Here is a 21905-nt window from a genome sequence, read left to right on the forward strand (position 1 = left end):
CTGGGGTAAGCCACCTCCCAGCAGGCCAGGGTCTAGGTCTGTCTGAGGCTGGGGGTGGGGCGGGGGTTCTGGTTTGCTGGATCCAGACAACGTTCTGGCCACAGCCCCCAGCCCTGGCAGCCCTCACCGCCGGGGGTCAGGGGAAAGGAGGGGTCTTCAGCACTTTAATTTGAAAACTTGCCAGGGGACCGAGGGACGTTGGGAGCAAAGGGAAATGGCTGGCTTCAGATGAATTAATACTCAGCTTGTAGCTGGCAATTTTCTCCACTTTCATGTTGCCTGGCTCCTCTTTCTTCTTCTTCTTTCATTATATTTTTACTTGGAGAGCTAACACGTCCACTGCTGTTTCCTCTGTCACAGCCAGAACTTTGAGCCTGGGACTTGTCTGAGCCTGGCTCTGGGCAAACCAGCGCTCGCCCACTGTCCCTGCCCAGGAGAGCGGCCACTCAGGAAGAGGTGAGAGCGGAGTGTACCTGTGTGGGGTTTGGGGGCCCAGCACTGTCACCTACTTACTGTAGGGCCTTGGGCAAGTTGCTTAGCCTCTCTGAGCCTCACTTTCCTCACCTGTTCTGAGGATAAAAACAGATAGCAAATTTAGTGCCTTACCTGGCAACCACTTTGAAAAACAGGGCAGCAGTTTCTCATAACATTAAACATGCATTTATCATATAACCCAGTGGGAGATGAAACCCAAGAGAAATTACAACATCTCTCCACCAAAGATCTGAACGCAAATGTTGGTAACAGCTCTCTTCATCATCGCCCCAAATTGGAAACAGCCCAGAGCTCCCTCAGCTGGGGACTGGACAAATAACTTGTGGTCGGTCCATACATCGGAATACTACTCAGCAATAAAAAGAAACAGACTATCGATATCGACAACATCGGGTGAATCTCAATGCATTCTGCTGCATGAAGGAAGCAGACTCAACAGGCTAAAGGCTAAGCGATTCCATTTAGTGACAGTCTGGAAAGGCCAAGCTGCAGGCACAGAAACGGCACCAGTGGTGGCCAGGGGCCAGGGGTGGGGGTCCGCTGCAAAGGGGCACAAGGCAACTTCTGGGGTGATGGAAGTGTTCTGTATCTTGATTGTGGCGGTGGTCGTACTGGTGCACACGTCTGTCAAAAGCCATCTGGCTGCACACTTTCAAAGGGGAGGTTTTATTGTATGGAAATTAGACCTTAATAAGTCTTACTTTTAAAAATAATTTTAGCCAATAAAAATGTCAGCTAATTTTAAATTTTATTTTGTTTTTTTATCGAGGTTTGGCACACAAACGGTATAGTGCACTGTAACGTGCACCAATCCTCTGTGTAGATTTTGAGGACTTTTTACATTTCTGTACATCCCACCCAGATCAAGACATGCGGCATTTCCAGCCCTTCAGCTCCAAGGCTACAACTCTCAACCTGAATCACTGGTTTTTTTGGTCTGGTTTTTCGTTTGTTTTTTGAGGAAGATTAGCCCTGAGCTAACATCTGTTGCCAAGCCTCCTTTTTTTTTTTTTTTTTTTTTTGCTGAGGAAGACTTGCCCTGAGCTAACATCCATGCCCATCTTCCTCTACTTTATATGTGGGATGCTTACCACAGCATGGCTTGCCAAGTGGTGCCATGTCCGCACCCAGGATCTGAACTGGAGAACCCCGGACCCCCGAAGTGGAACGTGCACACTTAACGGCTGCGCCACTGGGCCGAGCCCCTCAATTGCTGTTTTGACTTCCATCACTCCAGGCTAGTTTTGTGAGATTTTTGGATCTCATGTAAATAGAATCATCCATGATGTAATCTTTTGTGTTTGGCTCCTAGTTAGTTGTTGAAGTCATCCTTTAAAAACAGAGATCAGATCATGTCGGATCCTGATTGAAAGCCCTTTAACGTCTTTCCAATAAGTTTCACATCGAACCCCAAACCCTCACCCTGCCCGCCAGGCTGTGCGTGGTCTGCCCCGGCCGTGAACCCCCGCCCCCTCGGCTTGCCCTCTCTGGCCACACAGGCCTCCCTTCCGTGCTGTGAGCACACAAGGCTCTTGCCAGCTGCCGGGTCGGCCCTCAAGGATTCCTCTGCCCGGAATATCCTTCTTCAGGCCTGGCTCCTTCCTGTTCTTTACATCTCTGCTTTGAAGTCACCTCTTCTGAGAGGCCGTCCCCATATACCCCGCCCCTCCCCCCCAAGCAATGGATTCCCCACACCCACCCCGCGATTATTGACTGCGTCCGTGCCTGTTGGCCTCTCTATACCCCCCATCGCGGTTTGCAGCTGTTTGTTTGGGGGTTGGTCGTGTTCATCCCTGCCTCGTCTGAGACCGTGTGCCGGGGCAGGGACTGGGTCTAACCTGGTGTCCTAGGTGCCGGGCCCCGTGCTCGGCATACGCATGCGCTCATACCTGTTGGCTGGGTCAATACGCAGACGGCAGTTCCCAGTCTGCAAGCTGGGTCCTCGCACGCCTCCTCAGGGACTCCTCACGGTGACTTGGCAGGGCCACAACGTCACCAGCCCCTTCTCCAGCTGAAGACCTTGGGGAAGATGACCTGGTTGCCCACGTCACATAGCAAGTCCTGACAGAGCTGGGGCCTGTCACCTCCTCTTTGCCCCCTTTCCTGCCTCCCTGGGCCAGCAGAGCCTGCCCCGGCTCTCACCCAGCTTTGCGTTGCTGTTGTTGCTTTACTGCATGACTTCCGTACTGTAAAAACAGAAGCACACAGTTTGATGAATTTTGGTTCACAGAACCCCCACCCAGACCTAGAACACTGCCAGCATCTTAGAAGCCCCCTCATTATGGACCCCTTCCCAGTCAATACCACCAGCCTCCCAAGGGTAACCATTATTCTCATTCCCATTGCCGCAGTTTGCCTGTTTCCCAAGTTCATCTCAGTGGACTCGTTCAGTGTGTCCTCTTGTATCTGACTTCTCTCACTCAGCACGATATCTGGAGAGTGAGCCATGTTGGAGTGCAGCAGTGGCTTGTTTTTATTGCCATATGGTATTCTCGTGGGGACTAGATCACTATTTGTTTATCCATTCTGTTTGTGGGCATTTGAGTTGTTTCTAGGTTATGGTGCTTGTGAACGAAGCTTGTACGAATATTCTTTTGGTAGACGGAAGCACTTATTTTTATTGAGTATATACCTAGGGGCAGAATGGCCGGGTCACTGCCTGGGCACAGGGGTAGCTTTCCTAGATACTGCCAGACAGCTTTCCAAAAGCTTGCAACTCGCCCATTTTAGGAAGCCTGCAGCTGGAAAGTTCAGTACGGACTCCTCTGAGGCCCGCAGCCCTCCTGAGATTGGATAAGTCAGAAAGCCACTCCTCTGCCAGGCACTGGGACCCTGAGCCACCCTGCCCCATTAGCAATCACAGCAGAGAGGGGCCAGCTGAGCGACTGTGCAGGCCTTTCTGCTGGGAGGCTGGCTGGCTCGCTGAGCCCAGCAAAGTTCAGGCCGCCTTGCATTTTCCCCTCCAGTGATCTCAGCTCTTAGGGGCAATTAGCCGTCAGTGGAGCAGGGAACTCAGAATACTAACCAGACCTGGTCTTTTCTGGGGAGCACTTTTCACCTCCTCCTGGGCCGAGGCCCCACCTTGCAGATGGGGTGCATGGGTAGGGACCCGGGGGTGGGGAGCATCCTTTATTATTGCCTCTGTGCATTTTGTTAGTGTTCTGGGTTACCAGACACTCTTCAGTGCGGAAACAGGAGCGACATCTGGTGCCACTCTGCTGTTGCATGCCTCCGGGGACAGAATACTCATCACCACTCCTGGCTGCTGCTTGCTTTCTCAGGCAGCTCTGCCCATCGCACAGTGCTTCTTTGTTCATTGCAGTGCTGTGTGTAATGGCCCCAAATGTATAAAAAACAAAAAGAGCTAAAAGTCCATTGGAAGGGGACCAGTTAAATAAATTATGTTACATCCAATTAAATATATAATGGATACTCTGCAGCCGTCATGTACAGAAATAAGACACATCAACATCACGTACCCCCGATACGATGCCCTGAGAAGGGCACAATGTCACTACTGTGTTATTCTTGCAAAAATTCACTCTCGCAGTCTCGTCGTGAGAAGATATCAGACAAAGCAGATTGATGGACAGTCTGCAAATGAACTGACCAGTACTTTTCAAAAGTGTCAAGGTCACGAAAGACAAAGAAGGACTGAGAAATGATCACAGATTGGAGGAGACCAGGGAGACGCGACAACTGATACCCCTAAGATCCTGGACTAGATCCTGGAACAGAAAAAGGACATTAGTGGAGAAACAGGCAAAATTCAAATTACATCCGAAGATTCCTTAATAACATTGTATCAATGTTAATTTCCTGCCTTCAATAATTATTCTATGATTATGTAACATGTTGACATTAGGGGAAGCTGGGTGAGGAGTACATGTACTATTTTTGCAATTTTTCTGTAAATTTTAAATTATTCAGAATAAAAATTAAGAAAAAAGATGAGGGGCCAGCCCCATGGCCGAGTGGCTAAGTTCGCACGCTCCGCTTCTGCGGCCCAAGGTTTTGCCAGTTCAGACCCTGGGCTCGGACATGGCACCGCTCGTCAGGCCATGCTGAGGCGGCATCCCACATGCCCACAATAGGAAGGACCCACAACTAGAATGTATAACTATGTACTGGGGGCTTTGGGGAGAAGAAGAAGAAGGAAAAAAAAGGAGATTGGCAACAGATGTTAGCTCAGGAGCCAATCTTAAAAAAAAAAAAGAAAGAAAGACGCTAGTGTAGATGAGAGCTTAACCTTTGTCATGTCATGGACCTTTTAGATGAGGCCCGTGGATCCTTTCTCAGACTAATGGTTTTAAACACATAAAATAAGATGTTTAAGCTTTCCAAGAAGACCAATTATATTAAAATACAGTTATTGAAATATTTTAAAATTTAGGATATAGTAATATCCATGCACCTTTATTAACATATTCACTAACAAGATCTAGTGGCAGGTGTAATATAACCATTGGAATTTCAAAGTAGTGATGAGCGTAAGCAGTATTTTGTCTTATCTCCGACAATGGTAATTTGGTATGAAAATATCCCAGATCACTACTGGTTGCGAAGTCACAGATATGGCTAATACTGTGATGGCTTGTTGCCTATATTCGTGTTGAAGGAAATGAGAAACTTCAGTTAGAGGTTAGTGAAAATAAGGATATAATTTTTTCCCATTCAAATTCGCAGACCCCTTAAATTCTATTTGCAGTCTGGCAGTATCTATTACATCCGTAATGTCAATGTATATTTATTGAACCGGAAAGAAGCTCATAATATATTGGTAATGGGGGAAAAGAAGGTCGTAAAGCAATATGTACAGTAGGATCCCATTTTTGTAAATGAAAAATGTCTGTGTGCATTATGTATTCATTCAACAAGCATTCCATGACCATCTACCTTGAGCCACACTCTGGGAATAGAACAATGAGACAGATCAGGGCAGCTAGAAGCATTAATAACTTGCAACTAATGTTAAGTGACTGGTGTTTTTCCTTCTTCTTGCTTATTTGCATTTTCTAATTTTTCTAAGTAAACATGTATTTTGAGTGACTTGAAATATCTTTTAAAATGAAAAAGAAAATTCATCTTCATCCCAAGCTGAACCCTGTCTGTAGGTAACACCATCCATCGTCCCTAGGTCTGTCTTCTTATGCCCCACAAAATGCACGCCCACCCCAGCGCCCCACAGTAGCCCTCAGGAACTGGCAGACAGTGATCTTCATGCCTTCTTTTCTCCAGGCTGACCAACCCCAAGTCCCATGACAATTCCTCACCCAACATCATCTCGAGTCTTTTCACCTCACAGGGACATTTCTTTGGACCTGCCCTGGTTTTCCCACATTCCTTTTACAGTGTGGCATTGAGAGCTGAGCTCCAGATGGAGTCTGCCTCACTTAGATTGCAAGCAGATTATCACCTTCCTTCTTCAAGACATCATACTTCTATTGATGTAGCCTAAGACAACAATCCCTTTTTAAACAGCTTTATGGAGATATAACTCACATACTATATGTATTCGTTTTCTACTGCTCCTGCAACAAATTTACCACAAATCTAGTGACATAAAACAACACAAATGTATTCTGTTACCCTTCTTCAGATCAGAAGTCCGACGCTGATCTTGCTGGGCTAAGCTCAAGGTGTCGGCAGGGCTGTGTTCCTTTCCAAGGCTCCAGGGGAGAATCCGTCTCCCTCCCTTTTCCACCTTCTGGAGGCTGCCTGCATTCCCTGGTTCACGGCTCCCTTCCTGCATCTTCAAAACCAGCAACATTGAGACGAGTCCTTCTCCCGGTGCCATCTCTCTAGCTCTCTCCTCAGAGTCCTTCTTCCTATTTTTAAGGTCCCTTGCGATGACATGGGGCCCACAGGATAACCCAGATTAACCTTCCTATTTTAAAGCCAGCTGATCAACCATCTTAATTCCACCTGCAATTTTAATTCTTCTTTGCCACGTGACCTAACATTTTCACAGGCTCTGGGGATTAAGACATGGACATCTTTAAAGGGCCATTATTCTGGCTACCACACCATATAATTTACCTTTTAAAGTATACAACTCAGCAGTTTTTAGTATACTCACAGAGTTGTTGTAAACCATTATCACCATCAATTTTACAACATTTTCGTCTCCCCCAAAAGAAATGCCATACCTATTAGCAGTCACTCCCATTTCCTCCCAACTCCACACAAACCCTCCCCTGTCCCCACCCCAGGCAACGGTTAGTCTACGTTCTTCCTCTATTGATTTCCTGTTCTGAACATTTCACATAAATGGGATCATACGTTATGCAGTCCTTTGTGACTGGCTTCTTTCACTCAGCATAATATTGTAGCATACATCAGTACTTTATTCCTTTTTACTGCCACATAATATTCCATTGTATGCATATGCCACATTTTATTTATCCATCTACCAGTTGATGGACATATGGGTTGTTTCCACTTGTTGACTATTATGAATAATGTCATAATATTATAGGGTAAGGGTAATAAATTACCTTTACATTCTACAAACATTCACAAATAAGTTTTTGTGTGAACATATGTGTTCGTTTCTCTGAGATATATACATAAGATTGGAATTGCTGAGTCGTATGGTAAGGATGTCTGACACGGTGAGGAGCCACCACACTGTTTTCCAAAGCAGCTGCGCCCTGTTACACTCCCGCCAGCAGTAAATGAGGGTTCCAATTTCTCCGAATCCTTGCTAACACTTGTTATTATCTGTCTTTTTTATTATGACCATCCCAGTAGGTATGAAGTGGTATTTCCGGTTTTTATTTGCATTTCCCTAGTGGCTAATGATATTGAGCAGCTTTTCATGCCCTTTTAGCCATTCGTGTATCTTCTTTGGAGAAACGTCTATTCAGATCCTTTGCCTACTTTAAAAATTGAGTTAGTTACCATTTTATTACTGAGTTGTAAGAGTTCTTCATATATTCTGAATCCAAGTCCCTTATTAGATATATGATCTGCCAATATCATGTGCCCTTTGCCCTTTCTTCTAGCGATATGGTGTATTATATTAATTGATTTTCATATATTAACCCAACCCTGCACTCCTGGGATAAATCCCACTTGGTCATAGCATATAATCCTTTTTATATGTTGCAAAATTGCTTTTCTAGTACTTTACTGAGGATTTTTTACATCTGTATTCATATAAGATATTGGCCTATAGTTTTCTTTCCTTGTGATTTTATTAACAATCGTTTTTTAAAAAACCACATCACACTGTTGACAGCAGTTTTGTCATCAGCAATTCCCTCCTGCACCAGCCAAGATGTCTGGAGACCTGAACTCTCCCAAAGTTGACACAATCACACAATGCGATCTTGAACTTGCCTTCTCTGGACTTCAGTCTCCTCTTCTGTAATTACAAGATTGTAAACTCTTCGGGGTCATGGCGTCTCAAGGCTGAAATGGACTCCCAGTCCAGCGCTCATTCCCCGGGACCAAGTCTGAAAAGGTCTTCATTGTCCCCCCTGATAAATAAGATAGGTCAGTGCTTTTAAAACAATGTGCATATGAACTCGTCTATGAGTCACCAGGGAATCTTGTGAAAGCGCACATGCTGCTTCCGTAGGTCTAGGGAGGGTCTTGAGATTCTGCTTTTCTTGCAAGCTCCTGGGTGATGCTGATGCTGCCGATCCGTGGCTCCCACTTTGAGTAAAAAGGAACCAGAATGTTGTTTCCCAAACTGTGGTCATGTAAGTGCCAACTTCATATTTTTTGCCATATTCTTCTTCCATCAATACTTTTTTAAAAAATATTTTTCTTCTGGGGCCGGCCCAGTGGTGCAGCAGTTAAGTGTGCGCGTTCTGCTTTGGCGGCCCGGGGTTCACCTGTTCAGATCCCGGGTGTGGACATGGCACCACTTGGCACGCCATGCTGTGGTAGGCGTCCCATGTATAAAGTAGAGGAAGATGGGCACGGATGTTAGCTCAGGGCCAGCCTTCCTCAGCAAAAAGAGGAGGATTGGCAGCAGATGTTAGCTCAGGGCTAATCTTCCTAAAAAATACATATATATCTTGTTCCTTTAATTGACTAGCAATTAAATGGATTTTGGGGTGAAATTCACTCTCATTCTAGGCAATAATATACCTCAAATCACAGGTTTTATGCACTAATTATATTTTTTCTAATACGCATTAAACATTCCTGTTCAAATAAAAAAACATGTTCATTTGTGTCCCGCCAGAAATTATCTCACATATCACTGGTCCAAGCATCCCCATGGTAAGCGTTAGAACTTCCAAGGGGCTGAGAACGTGGTTCTTGCCCTTTAAACACCATCACACTTTAATTGGACACTTTTGACTTGTGTCTCATGATTTTGCCCCATTTTTCTCTGCTGCAATTTGGCCAGTGATTCCTGTCTTTCGCTCTATTATCCACTCTGATTAACTCAGCTGCACCTGTCAGCCTTTATTCCTGCGAGCGTGTGGAGTGAGGCGGGCTGAAGAAGTCATTAAAATGCATGAGTTCGATCATACTCACTCTTTCCTGTCCAACGCAGAGGGGACTGAGTGCCTGGGCCCCGCATCTGGGCTTCATGGCCCTGGGCAAGGATGACTATAGGAACCAGCGGGACCAACCTGCAGGCTTCCTCTGGGGGCCATTGTTGGGTCGCAGGTCAGCTTGGTCTCTGAGAGGCTGCGAGCTTCCTCTGGGCTGCCTGACACCATCGACTGCAGGAAGCAGGGACCAGGCTGCTGAGCACATTTTACCTGTGTTCTCCACGAGTGGTACTTATGAACATGGGCCAAGGCTAGCTTCGAGAATTTTTGATTCCTCTTGTTTCTGCTTGTTTGTTTCTTTCAGTACTTTTAGGACAAATCACTCAACCTCACTGAGTTTCTTTGTTTTCATCTGTATAATGGGGATAATAACGACTGTCACCAGGGAAGGGAGAGACATAGTTAAGAATTCAGGCTTTGACGTACGATAGGCTGGTTCTGTCAGTTATGATGCAAGTGATGTCTGTTTCTTCCTCTGTAAAATGGAGATGATAATACCTACCTCACAGAGACAAGGGGAGGATTAAGCGGTGTTAAGCCAATGGCTGGCATAGAGTGAGCCCTCAGTAGATGACAACAATGACAACAGTCATCATCATCATCATCATTATTATATAAAATATTTAGCAAATCTGGAATATTTTGAAACTTGACATTAGTTTCCTCTTCTTTCCTCTTTCCCTCTCTTCCTTCCTCTCTTCTTTCCTGTCTTCCCACCTTCCTTTCTTCCCATCCCACCTTCCTAGATGCATCTGATTGCAGCCACGAGGAACAGTGGTGCTTAGGATAAGTGGAGTGTGGTCAGATCCTGGAGGGACTTAAGTGCCAGGGAAAAAAGTGAGCAATAAAAGGGCAATATTGCAAAAGGGCAATAGTCAGCCATCGAAAGTTATAGAGCAGAAATAGGATGTAGTGAAAGTAGGGAGATGAACCTGGCAGCACAGATTGGGGAGGAATGGTGAGGACAGAAGTTAGAGCCACAGAGGTGAGACAACCAGAGGGTCCTGGAGGTAAAGTGATAAAGGTGGAGAAGGAGAGGCTGTCTCTCTGCCCAAAGATTGTCTGGCAGATGCAGCCCCATTCCCAACCTTCACCATGCCCACAGAACCCAGCCGGAGAGCCCTACCTTGCTGTGTGACCTCAGACAAGTGCCTAACCTCTCTGAGCCAGCAGTAAAGGAGCTCCTAGGCCTTGGTGACACCTCATGGCTTCCCAGCAAAGACACTGCTGGCTCCTCCAGGCTTCCATCCTCTTCCAGGCTGCTCCTCGTTCAGAGATTAATTTGTTTACTCCATTGCCTGGAGATGAACTGAGAGAACTAATCGTCCATCAGACACGGTTCCCCCAAACCCGCCCCGCCCCGCCCCGAATGTCCATTTTCTGGTAAAATATGTCCTTGCTGCCACCAAGGCTGCTTGGAAAATGCTAATTTTATCCTCCAATTAAAATTTGTTCCCTTACCCTCGTTTTAATAAAAATGAAGCGTCTGGAAACACTGCCACGGCACGGAAGAGAAAAATCTGACATAATTTTTAAAATGCCTTCAATCACGCTGCCTTCTGAATGGTCTGTCCTCTCACCCTGACCCCCACCCCCATCCTCCCACCCCCTGAGGCAGCATTTACATTTCTTAATAACCCCTCATTAATATTCATGAGAAGGGGCGGGTAATAATGGCTGAGCACACCGCACTAATTCAATTTCCACCGCCTCGGCGTGTTTACTTAATCACCAAGGGACCCGGGTTACTCGGTACAATTATTTATTTGGAATTAGATCTGGAGGCATCTGGACTGGAAACAGGGAACTAGCAGCAAAATGGAAATTGAATTCTCTTTGTCTTCCCTCCCAGCCGCCTCCTCCTGACTGTCTGCCAAGGCTCCAGGCCGCCAGCAGGGCCTGGAGGACAAGCCTCTGTGCCAGTCGGGCCATTCCGGAAGGCACTGGCTCGTGCTGGGGTTGAATTCATTCCAGGTGCTCTGGCCCTGGCAGGAATCACTCACCAACAGGAGCCTAGGAGATATGGCCAGGCCCAGTGGTGGGCCAGCCCATTGTCCCAGCCAAGAGTGTGTCCATACATGGCTGGCGACAGGGGGCGCCTCCAGGGGATGCTGGGAGATTGGGCCAAGCCAGACACGAGACATGGGTAAGCACTTGATCACAGTCCCCCACACAGGTGAGAGTTTGTGACATGCAGTCTAAGTAATGCCTGCTCACCCTTCACCCTCAGCTTAACTGTCACCTCCTCCAGGAAGCCTACCCTGGCTCCCTAGACTAGATTACGTTCTTCAGTACACACCTCCTGTTACAACCAGGATGTGGGAGTTCACAATCATTTCTAATTAGTTTTTCTGGGTCTGTTTCTCCCCATAGACTGTCAGCTCCGTGGGGGCGGGTGCCACAGCTGTTCCGGTCCTCCCTGTGTCCCCAGCATCTAACAATGGCCAGCACAGAGGAGATGCTGGGCAAATATTTGTTGACTCCTTGACTGACTGATTCTGCAGCCTCTGTTTCCTTATCTGCAAAGTGAAGACAAGAATATCCACCTTGCAGGATTCAGTGACTTCAGTGTAGAGAGAGTCAGAGAATTTCAGTGTAAAGAGTGTGAAGTGTCGGGCCCAGCATCGGACGTGTGATAAGTGCTCAGTCAACATGAGAGGCTCTTCTCATTGTTCTTTCCGATTGTGGCTGAGCACAGAAGGTTAACCGCGGCTGGCCTGGGAAGACCCAAGGAGCCTGGGCTTGGACAGAGCTCTGCTCAGAATCTTGAAATGACTTCTCCAAGTTCACACAGCGAGTAGGGTCAAACCTCAATCTTGGTTTTGCCTCTTAAGAGTTGGATGACTTCAGCAAGTTGCTTAACTTTTATAAGCCTCAGTTTCCTCCTCTGTAAAATGCAGATGACAATGCTGATCACCCAGTGGACGGCTGGGGAGGTTCCAGGGAGGTCCCTTATGCAACCTAGCATGGAAGCTGATACATAAATGCAATACGAAGGGCCGTTGTTATGGCAGATGTCACGGGTGGTAGTCCAAGTGGAGATGAATGTATGGATCTGTTGACTCTTTTATTCACTTATTTATTCATTCATTGAACACGTATTATTAGTGCCTAGCAGGTGGCTGGCACAGTGCTAGGCTCTGAGAGGGAGCAGAGGGGACAGAGATGCAGCTCCCTGCTGCCAGGAGCTCGTGGCTGACGGGAAAGGTGAAGCAGGAAGGCAAGTTACTGGCACATCAGCAGATGCCAAGGCCATGAGGGGGTGCTGGAAGGTGGCTTCCGGCTCTGGGGTTTAGGGAAAGGTGACTGAAGGGGTGGCATTTGAGGCAAGAAGAATTTGGACCAGAGTGAAGAGGAAGAGCGTCCTGAGCAGCGGGACCAGCAAGAGTGAAGGCCTGGGGTGGGAATTTTCTGTAACTTATAGTCAAACATCCTCAACTGGTGCACCTCTGTCTATGTACCACTATTAGACTGCACCTCACTACTTTAATGCTCAGCAAACTTCTGCTCATCCTTCAAAGCCCAGCTCCAATCGACTGCCCATTGTCTGGTTTCTCCTAGTGAGCCACGACTCTTTCCTTGTGTTCTCCAGCACCGAGCTCCTACCCGCTCCTAAGACTTCTCACATAGTGTCTCCTGCTCACCCTGCTCTCTTCAGTCCTCCCTCTTCTGCCGCTGCGCTCTATGTCACAGGGGTGCTGAGCCTGCAGGCTGCATCTCGCAGCCGTCTGGGATGGCTGGTTACCAGCTGGGTTTGGCCAATGGGAGGTGCTGGTAGGAGATTGGAAGGCAGAAGGAAGGGAAGGGCCAGGATATTTTTCCCTCTCCGCCTTGGGCAGCATCTCCAGCAGTGGCTGTGTCTCCTCTGTGTCTCCAGCTCCCCCGTAGCTCTGTTGTTCCATATTCCACCAAGTGACCCTGCTCCTGGGCTGGCCGCACTACCTCCTCCACCTTCTGTCCCTCGGGTCCGGGGGTAGGGCCGGCTCCTGCTGTTACTAGTCTTTAGGCTGCTTCTCTGTCTCCAGCTGGCTTCTTGGCTCTCCCATCACCCTCCAGTCCCTAGACTAAAGTTCCTTTTTTGCGAATATTCAAGTGTTTCCTGGTTAGACACTGACCAATACACTTCCTACCAGGCTGCAAGCTTCTGGTGGGAAGAGCTCCATCTTGTACCCTCAGGGTCTGGACAAGAGAAGCTATCAAAAGGTGAATGAATGAATGAAAGAATTTCAGTTACATGACTTCTCTAGCCGTGAGAAGAGGTATAAGGGGAAAGAATTTATCCCTGAGGTTAAAAAACATTTGCATTAAAACGACATCAGTAATAATAACAATGATAATAATAATGAAGTGCTTAGTAAACAGGAGAAGGCTTTATAAATAGGTCTAAGCCTGTAAAGTGCTTTGCAAACTGTAAAGTTCTCTACTCACACTGGGCTGTCCTACTGCTTCAGCCCAGCCCAGCTCGGCATTCCTGCTAAGGTGGCTGTGGGCTGGGGCGGCTGATCTCTTTCCCTCAGAAAGGGAAGATAACGGATTGGAGGCAACATCTCAGCCAAGGAACAAAAGCCGAGGAGGAGCACAGGGGACAGCAAATGATTTACTCATCGCAGCCCCATTTAGAGAAGCTCCTCTCTCCCTTCCTGCCTCCGAGGCGCCCAGACCCCCAGGTGCCCAGCCAAGTCCCGTCATCAAAATTTCTCAGAACTAGGGCTAGGCTGGAAGATGGTCAACGCCTGCCAGCTTGTTCACCCGAGAAGGGGAGAAGGCTGCGAGAGGGGGCATTTCTTTAGAAGTCACCTGGGAAGAGCAGGGCAGATGGAACTTGGGATTCAGAGAGGAGGATGAGCGAAAGGGAATTTCAGAGACGCAAGGGAGCGAGCCAGCCTGACTCGGATGATGTTCCCCCAAAGCGGAGCCTGAGACAAGGACTTGGGTACAATTAATTTCCTTGGGAAGTGATCACAGGAAGCAGGAGTGGGGGAGTAGGGAGACAGGGAAGGAGTTGGTGGACACTCTGGGCAACTAGGGGACCCTCTGAGTCTGTGTAGAGTCGTTCATCCAAAGGATAGAAGGCTGAGGCGCTTATCCACCAACTCCCATCCCCCCAGGGTTAAGCATTGTCCTGGGGGCATTAACTTCCTCGTACCTCCGGGCTGTGCTTATGGGTGGGCTGAGCGAGGGGCCAGGGCTTGCAAGAAAGCCTTGAGGTGGAAAAGCTAAGAGACCGGGTGGGCACTTGAGGGAGGATGCTGCCAGGGTGCATGGGGCCCGTGTGCCACGGCTACACCTGAGAGGTAGGATGCGGGCTCTGACAGGGGGCACCCACAGCGTCTTCCACCCCTGCTGCCCTGATGTTCTCCAGCCTGAGTGGCCAAGCTCCACGGCCCTTCCTTCCTTCCTCCCCTCCTCCCTCTGTTCCTTCCTTCCTTCCTTCTTTCCCCCTTCCTTCCTTCCCCTTTTCCCTCTCTCCCTCCCCGCCTCCCTCCCTCCCTTCCCCCATCCTCTCCTTCCTCCCTTCCTTCCTTCCTCTTTCCCTCTCTCCCTCCCCGCCTCCCTCCCTCCTTCCTTCCTTCAGCAAACACTTCCCCAGCACCTACTATGTGCCAAGAACTGTGCTAGGTGCCGGGGAGAGTGTCTGAATAGGGCCGACAAGGTCCCTGATCTTGTGCTGCTTCTGTTCAAATAGAGAAGACGGACAATAAATAAGCGTATCTGCAAATTAACAAGATGCTTTCAGAGAGTGATGAGTTTCTGAAGGGAAGAAACGGGGAGCTGGAGCAGAGAGAAACGAGGGGAGGGAGAGACGCTCCTTCAGCAGGGCTGTCGGGGCGGGCCGGGGAGGTGACACGGAGCAGAGCCTGAGGGATGAGGAGGGATGGCACACATACCTCCTGACCCCAATGGCTTCCGACGTAGTGGTTCTGAAAATCTGAGGTTTTACGGACTGGTACAATATAAAAAAAATTTCTGAGAACCAATATAGGGTTACTCACCTTTTATTCTGCCAAGTAAAAACATTTTTAAAATCTGATTGACAATCACCATGATTTCCTACATGGAAGGACATTTTAAACACTCCCTCAGTAGGAAGAACATGATCTCAGAATGAAGATAGTCCCTTAGGTGAAATAAAGTTAGCTTTATCAAAAGCTCCCTTATTTTCCTCATTTTGGTCCCTGACTCTTGAAAACATCTCTCTATCTCCACGTCTAACTTGGGCTCAGGACACATCATTGTTCCTTTCTTATTCCTGGGATTTTCGTAACAGGAAATAAATGTGACGATTGCATGGATACAGCCACGTCCATCAGTTTTCCCGTTTGTAAAGTCATGGTGGGTAGCTGCTTGAATTCATCTCTAAGATACGGACTAGAAAGTCAGAGGAGACCTTAGCAACTCATTTAACAGGCTCAGAAAGTACACAGAATTCCCCTCCTCTCACCACCACCTTCTCTGCCTGGTAAACTCCTCTTCTACTCACAAAACCCAGTTCAAATATCCCCCTGCTGCAATCATTCATCCATCCTCCTGCTCCCATAGAGAGTCCTGGCCTGTACGGGGGACACATCCCCATACATTGTGATGGGGATGTTTCCTGGGTGGAGGGAATCAGTTCAGTGTCTCCCTTCCAGATAACCTCATATTTTCCCAAAACTCCTCAGCGTGAATGTGGATAATGCAGAAATATAGGGAACAGAGAACTGAGGGTAGAAGAGAAAGGGAAGTGAAGGAACGTTTATTAAGTGCCTGCCATGTGCCTGTCCGGTGCTTTCTGTGCATTATGGCATTTGAAGCCCTCACTTGCACAAAGACAGTCCCTCCCACACAACGAATGCTCTTCACCCTCTCTCCACACACTGCTCTGTGCAGCTGTGACACCTCCCTCCTGTCTAAGTGTCCCCCTCCTGTAGGGTCTGCTTTCCTCCTGTTCGGCCTTGATTCTACACCCAGCACCTGGCAGCCTGGGGTCTGCCCACCCTGCCTACAGGAAGGTGGTTCGTGCCTGCAGGCCGCACAGTGGGGGTCTGCAGTCAGTTCGGGGAGAGAGAAATGCTCCAATGAAGAGCGTGCGTGGTCCTTTCCGGCCTGAAAATACTGGCATCCTTTAATCCAGAGAGGCCCTTGTTCCAAGACTCCAGAGTTGACAGTTTTGTGACAAAGGCCCTGGAATGCTGACTCTCCCCTTCCAAGATTCTAGAACTCTAAGTTTCTACAAACAAGGGAGGGGGTCTCTGCTTTAGGACTTGAGCAGTCTCTGCTACCAGGGGCCATGAGGCCTCAGGACCCCAGACGGGCCATTTGGGACTGGGACCAGCGTGGAGGAAAGTTCCAACATGCCCCTGTCTTCGAGCTTCATTCATAATCGATCTATTTGCTTGGTGACAGGGGGCTGAGAGCTCGAAGTTAGAGAGGGTGCCCCTGGAGAGACCTTCCTCTCCCCTCTGACGATGCAGTGGCCTCTGCCAGCCTGCAGGCCCCTTCCTCGACGGCAGCTGCTGAAGGCCTGGCAGTTCCCGCACCGGCCTCCCTCGCGTCCGCACCTGCTATTTCCTTTTTCTCATTCTCCTGAGCGAGGAGCCAATTTTCCCTCCGCAAACCTTTACCAACTGCCGACCAAATGCCAAGCGTGGGTTGAGCACTTGACATCTATCACAGGTTGGGATCTCCATAAGCAGAGCTCGGGGTGCAAGACATTGATTAGGGATCGACACCTGACACCTGTGAAAGCAAAGAAAGCAAGCAGGATTGGACAGGGGGAGAAGTCAACGGACGCAGGCTCCGCGAAGCCTCAGCCAAGACGGCAGGGCGCTCTGGATGAGCACTGCCTGGCGGGGCTGTCCTGCACCTGCCGAAATGGCCAAACCTTTCAACCCCTGGGGCAGTCACCAGATACTGGCTGCCCTGGGAAAGGTGTGACCGCAGGCTGGGCGGCTCTCTGCTGCGGAGGCAGACCTGAAAGAGCTGATGGCACTCCCCGAGCCCAGCAGCAAGCCCTTCCTCGAAGGCGTGCCTGGGCAGCCCCTCTCTTTGCCCACCCCAACAGCCAGGATGTGATTGAACCCCTCCCACTGCCGCTCGCAGCTGTGCAGGAGTTAACTGACCTGTTTGACAGATGAGTTCTCAGAGGTTGAGCAACTTGCCCAGAGCATCTTTCAGAAGGGAAGTCAGAATTAGAAGCCAGGTCTGTCCATGGCCAAAGTTTTACGGTCTCCTCACCAGACCATAGGGGTCCTTGGCACTGGGGATCCATTTTTATACATTCCTTTCGGAGGGAACGGTGGCTGGATGGGAGCACCAAGGATAATTTCCCCCAAGCTTTACCCGACAAGGGTCCTCAGCATCCAGCCGTCTTTTCCCTCATCTTCCTTTAGGACCCCTGACCTGGCTAAGTCCACGAGGTCCAGGTGCGGCTCCACGTCCTGCTCTGGGACAAGCATGTGACCCAGGCTAAGCCAATCAGCGCATCACGTTTCCCTGGCCAGACAGTTGGTTCATAGCTAGCTCATGACCTGAAGGGGACCAATCAGAGCGAATTCCAAAACCTTTGCAGGAGCTGCCACAAGTCTTGCTCTTTCTAGCTGCACTTGAACCTGCAACAATGCAGACGTGGAGCTGCTGGTATGTTTCAGTTATTTACGCTGTGTAACAAACCGCCCCAAAACTAGTGGCTTAAAGAAACAATGGTTTATTATTTCTCATGATTCTGTAGGTTGACAGTGGTGCCCGTGTTCCATATGGTGCTGGCTGGGGGCACTCATATGGCTCCATGCAGCTGCGGCTGGACTGGAAGGGCCAAGAACTAATAATAGCCCAGGGAGAGGGTCAGGGGCCGGGGGGCAAAAGTAGAGGAGATGGGAGTGGTCCACCCCAGGTGCAGGCAATAAGGAGAAGCATTTTTCGCAGAAAATTTAGAAATGATAACACTGACTAAAAGTCAATCTGCTTTTTACCGTCACTGGATGCAGGTAATTCTAAACAATGTTAGTGTTAAACACCTCCCCTCACTAGGGCAGGCCGTCATTGCCCCTTATTACAAAGGCCTCTCTCGGGGTCTGGAACCTTCGTGGTGACTGTTAGCTGGGGTACCGCGGTTCTCCTCTGTAAAGCCTTTTTTTCCATGTGGCGTGTCATCTTCCCAGACCTCTCCACCCGGTAGCTCTTCAGCAAGAAAGTCTGACTTCCTTACAGCCTGGCAACAGGACCCCAAGAGGGAGCATGCCGAGACGTCAGCACAAACGTACAAGTGTTTATGAGGCCTCAACTTGCATCACAGATGCTAATATTCCACTGGCCAAAGCCAGTCACATGGTCAAGCCCAGTGTTCCGTGCAGGAGAGGACTCACAGGCACAAGTCCCGGGAGGCACGGTTCACTGAGGGCCACCAATGTAACAGTCTACACCTGGGGCTTCCTCACCACCTGGAGAGGAGGGTCAAGCAGAGCCACTAGCTGCTGGGTGTGTCAGGCAGGGCCCCTAAAGGAAACAGTTCCTCCCAAACTGTAATTTCAGGAGGGGCTAACAAATGGGCTATTTGCAACGTTGTCAGCTGACAGTATTTCCGGGATCCAACAAATGATGGTGCAGTTCTTTGGGTTGGTAATGAGGGTGGGAATTCAGCACCCCTAAGCCTGAAGGACAAGAGCAGGGTGTGGTTACTAGAATCCAGGGAGAGTAGCTGTGCCTCCAAGAGGCAGCTGCCTGACAGGAGCTGGGGCCCTTGGTAGAGGGAGCTGACAGAGAGGAACCCGGGAGGGGAAAATAGTCTACACTCATCTCCTCCCTCCCTCGGATTGCCCTCCTTTGCCTCCCATTGGCTGAAAACTTGTGGAAGCCAGAGGGCAAGGGAGCCTGCTGATAGAGTCCGTGCAGGTCAGCCCCCAAGCCACAGAGCAGAGTGGACCAGGGGAGAGAGCAGATCTGCAGGACCCGAAAAAGATACCCAGCGCAAAGCCACCCTCAGGAAACCTGAAAACGGAGCAGCACAGCACGAGACAGAGGGGCTAGGAGGAAAGAAACTGGGTCCTGAACGCGTCATCCAGGCCCCTGAATCCAGCAGAGCCCGGAGCAGTGATGTTCCTGGGCTTTTTCCCTACGGAAGCTAACAAATCCTCTTTCTGCTTAGGCCAGTGTGGGTTGGTTTCTGTCTCTGACAATCGAAAGGGCCCTGACTGGTGCACTCCCGTGGAGGGGCTCCCATCTAGTGGAAGGACTGCGTTTCGCTCTCACCAGAGTCCTAAGAGGTGCGGAGGGCAGTTCACATTGTAGGTGAGCGAACTGAGGCTCAGAGAGGTCAAAGGCCTCGGTCCAGGTCGTAGGGCTCATTAGTAGCAGAGATGGGATCTGACCTTGGCCGGTCTCAATGTTCCCGCGGCGTTTAGCTGCTCTGTCTCTTGCCTCTGGTCTGCACTCGGGTGAAGAGTGTCCTTCCTCCTAAAAAAGGTCCGTCCACGGCCCAAGCCCAGGCGCCTGCGGAGGTGAGCTTGTTTGGAGATAAGTTCTTTGAAGATGTAATTAAGTTAAGAATCTTGAGATGAGATCATCCTGGGTTTAGAGTGGGCTCTAAATGCAATGGCAGGTGTCCTTATAAGAGAAAGGAGAGGGAGACTTGAGACCGAGACACAGGCGGATGGCCATGGGAAGCCGGAGAGCAGAGGCGGAGATGGCTGTGATGCATTTCTAAGCCGAGAAACAGCAAGGCTGGGGCTGGCCCGGTGGCACAGCAGTTAAGTTCACACGTTCCGCTTCTTGGCAGCCCAGGGTTCACCCATTCGGGTCCCGGGTGCGGACATGGCACCACTTGGCAAGCCATGCTGTGGTAAGTGTCCCACATATAAAGTAGAGGAAGATGGGCATGGACGTTAGTTAGCTCGGGCCAGTCTTCCTCAGCAAAAAAAAAGAAAGGATTGGCAGCAAATGTTAGCTCAGGGCTAATCTTCCTCCAAAAAAAAAAAAAAAGGAAGAAGAAACAGCGAAGGTTGCCGACAACCATCAGAAGTTAGCAAAGAGGCATGAAATGCATTCTCTCTCCGAGCCTACAGAAAGTACCAGCCCTGCTGATGCTGGGATTTTAGGCCTCTGGCCTCCAGAATTTACTGTGAGGGAATAAATTTCTGTTGTTTGGGGTCACCAACTTTGTGGTAGTTTGTTATGACAGCCATAGGAAACTAGTTCGTTACGACAGCCATAGGAAACTAATACAGGACCTTTGCACATGCCGTTCCATTTGCCTGGAATAGGATCCTCTTCCTTTTCCTAAACCTTCACTCAACTCTGCCTTTTGGGGCTTATAAATAGACAAACCTGCAGAAAAGAAAGGTGACCTTTCAGAGAATCGCTCACACTGTCCCCTCACAACTTTCCTCCTTGTTCTGCAGGTCTCAGCTCTAAGGCCACCTCCTCCAGGAAGCCTTCCCTATGTTCCTACCCTTTTCTGTGCTCCCATAGTCATCCGAGACTGCCTCCACCACAGCTGTGCTGGCACTGTCTGTTGACATGGCTTGTTTTCCACTCCCTCACTGGACCTGGCGCTGCTCAAGGACAAGGACTCCGCACGATTCCTCTCTGTGGCTGCAGCTGTGCCTAACACAGATTCAGGCACTGTAGGGACATTCACTAATGTTTGCTGAGTGAATAAATGAATGAATGTTCAGTTCTTCTCCAGTTCTGTTCCACCTCTGGCCCCCTGCCCCAGGGGGAGAAACCCTTTCTCAGAGCGTATGTGAAATAGCTCCAGATCACCAATGGCGGGCGGGAGTGGGACACCCACCCTTGAGTCCAGCGCACTTTAGCACAGCCCTCCTGCCCGAGTTGCCAAGGCCCTGTCAGAAGCATGACAAACAGCTTGGCTGATGGCTTATAATGTCAGAGATGATGGAAACAGGGAGGCGACGGCTGAAAGAATGGGTTGGGGACGCTTGTCATAACTTTATTTGTGGGAGGTGAGTTCCTGTCGGCCGGGTGATGGATGGCGGCAGGGCAGGCACAATACAGACCCTGCCACGGCGTCTCCCCCTCCTCTCTAAGCCAAATGACTTTGGGGATGAAAAATGACTTTCTGGGGAGAAGCAGGGGGAGGGCAGCTTCAGGGGGAGGGCGCTGTCCGGTTGGCACCTTGGAATGACTTTTGCTTTTCTTGCTGAGAGTTGGGTTTTGCCTGGTCCAGCCTGACAGGTTTTTTTGTTCCACCTTCCCTTCCTTCCAAGGAGACTATTGTTGCTAATCCCAGACACATTGCCTGCCTTAATCCTCAAAGGTGCCTAAAAAGCAGTGTATACTTTACAGACAAGGAAACCAAGGCTTGAAGAGGGGAAGTAATATGTATGCAAAATTCCCTGTGAAGGAAATGGCAGACCTGGGATTCGAACCTGTCCACTTACTCCAAAGGCTGGCCCCTCTCCATGGCGACGTGATAAGGACCACATAAGTAATATGTGCCAAGTTCCTTGGAAGCACAGTGATGAGAACAGTTTATCTCAGGGGAAAAAGTCAGAGAAGACTGCCTGGAGGAGATGATATTTGAGTTGGTCTTTGAAGGGTGAATAAAATGTTAATTGGTAGAGAAAGAGGATATCGGGGATTGGGAAGAGAAAACAGAGGCATGGCAGACATTTCTGTTTGCTTACCCAAAAGCTGTCATTGCCCTCTTTCTCCTTTCTAACAGAACCTCAGTTTTGGGGGAGAGGGGTCTCCATCCTTCTACAAATGGTCATATGCTTTATCAAGACATTCTTTTTTTTTAAAGATTTTAGTTTTCCTTTTTCTCCCAAAGCCCCCCAGTACATAGCTGCATATTTTTAGTTGTGGGTCCTTCTAGTTGTGGCACGTGGGATGCCGCCTCAGCATGGCTTGATGAGCGGTGCCATGTCCGCACTCAGGATTCGAACCAGCGAA

General features: G+C 49.2%; 1 long non-coding RNA gene across 1 annotated transcript; it reads left to right on the forward strand.

Annotated features, from left to right (window-relative positions):
* Positions 1–17386: 17386 nt before the first annotated feature.
* Positions 17387–20664, forward strand: LOC139078113 (uncharacterized). The gene is made up of 2 exons (XR_011530873.1): positions 17387–17633; positions 20390–20664. It is a non-coding gene; the product is annotated as an uncharacterized lncRNA (long non-coding RNA).
* The last annotated feature ends 1241 nt before the right edge of the window (positions 20665–21905 follow it).

This window comes from Equus przewalskii, chromosome 21 (genome assembly GCF_037783145.1).
Source record: "Equus przewalskii isolate Varuska chromosome 21, EquPr2, whole genome shotgun sequence".
In the NCBI taxonomy this organism is placed as follows: domain Eukaryota; kingdom Metazoa; phylum Chordata; class Mammalia; order Perissodactyla; family Equidae; genus Equus; species Equus przewalskii.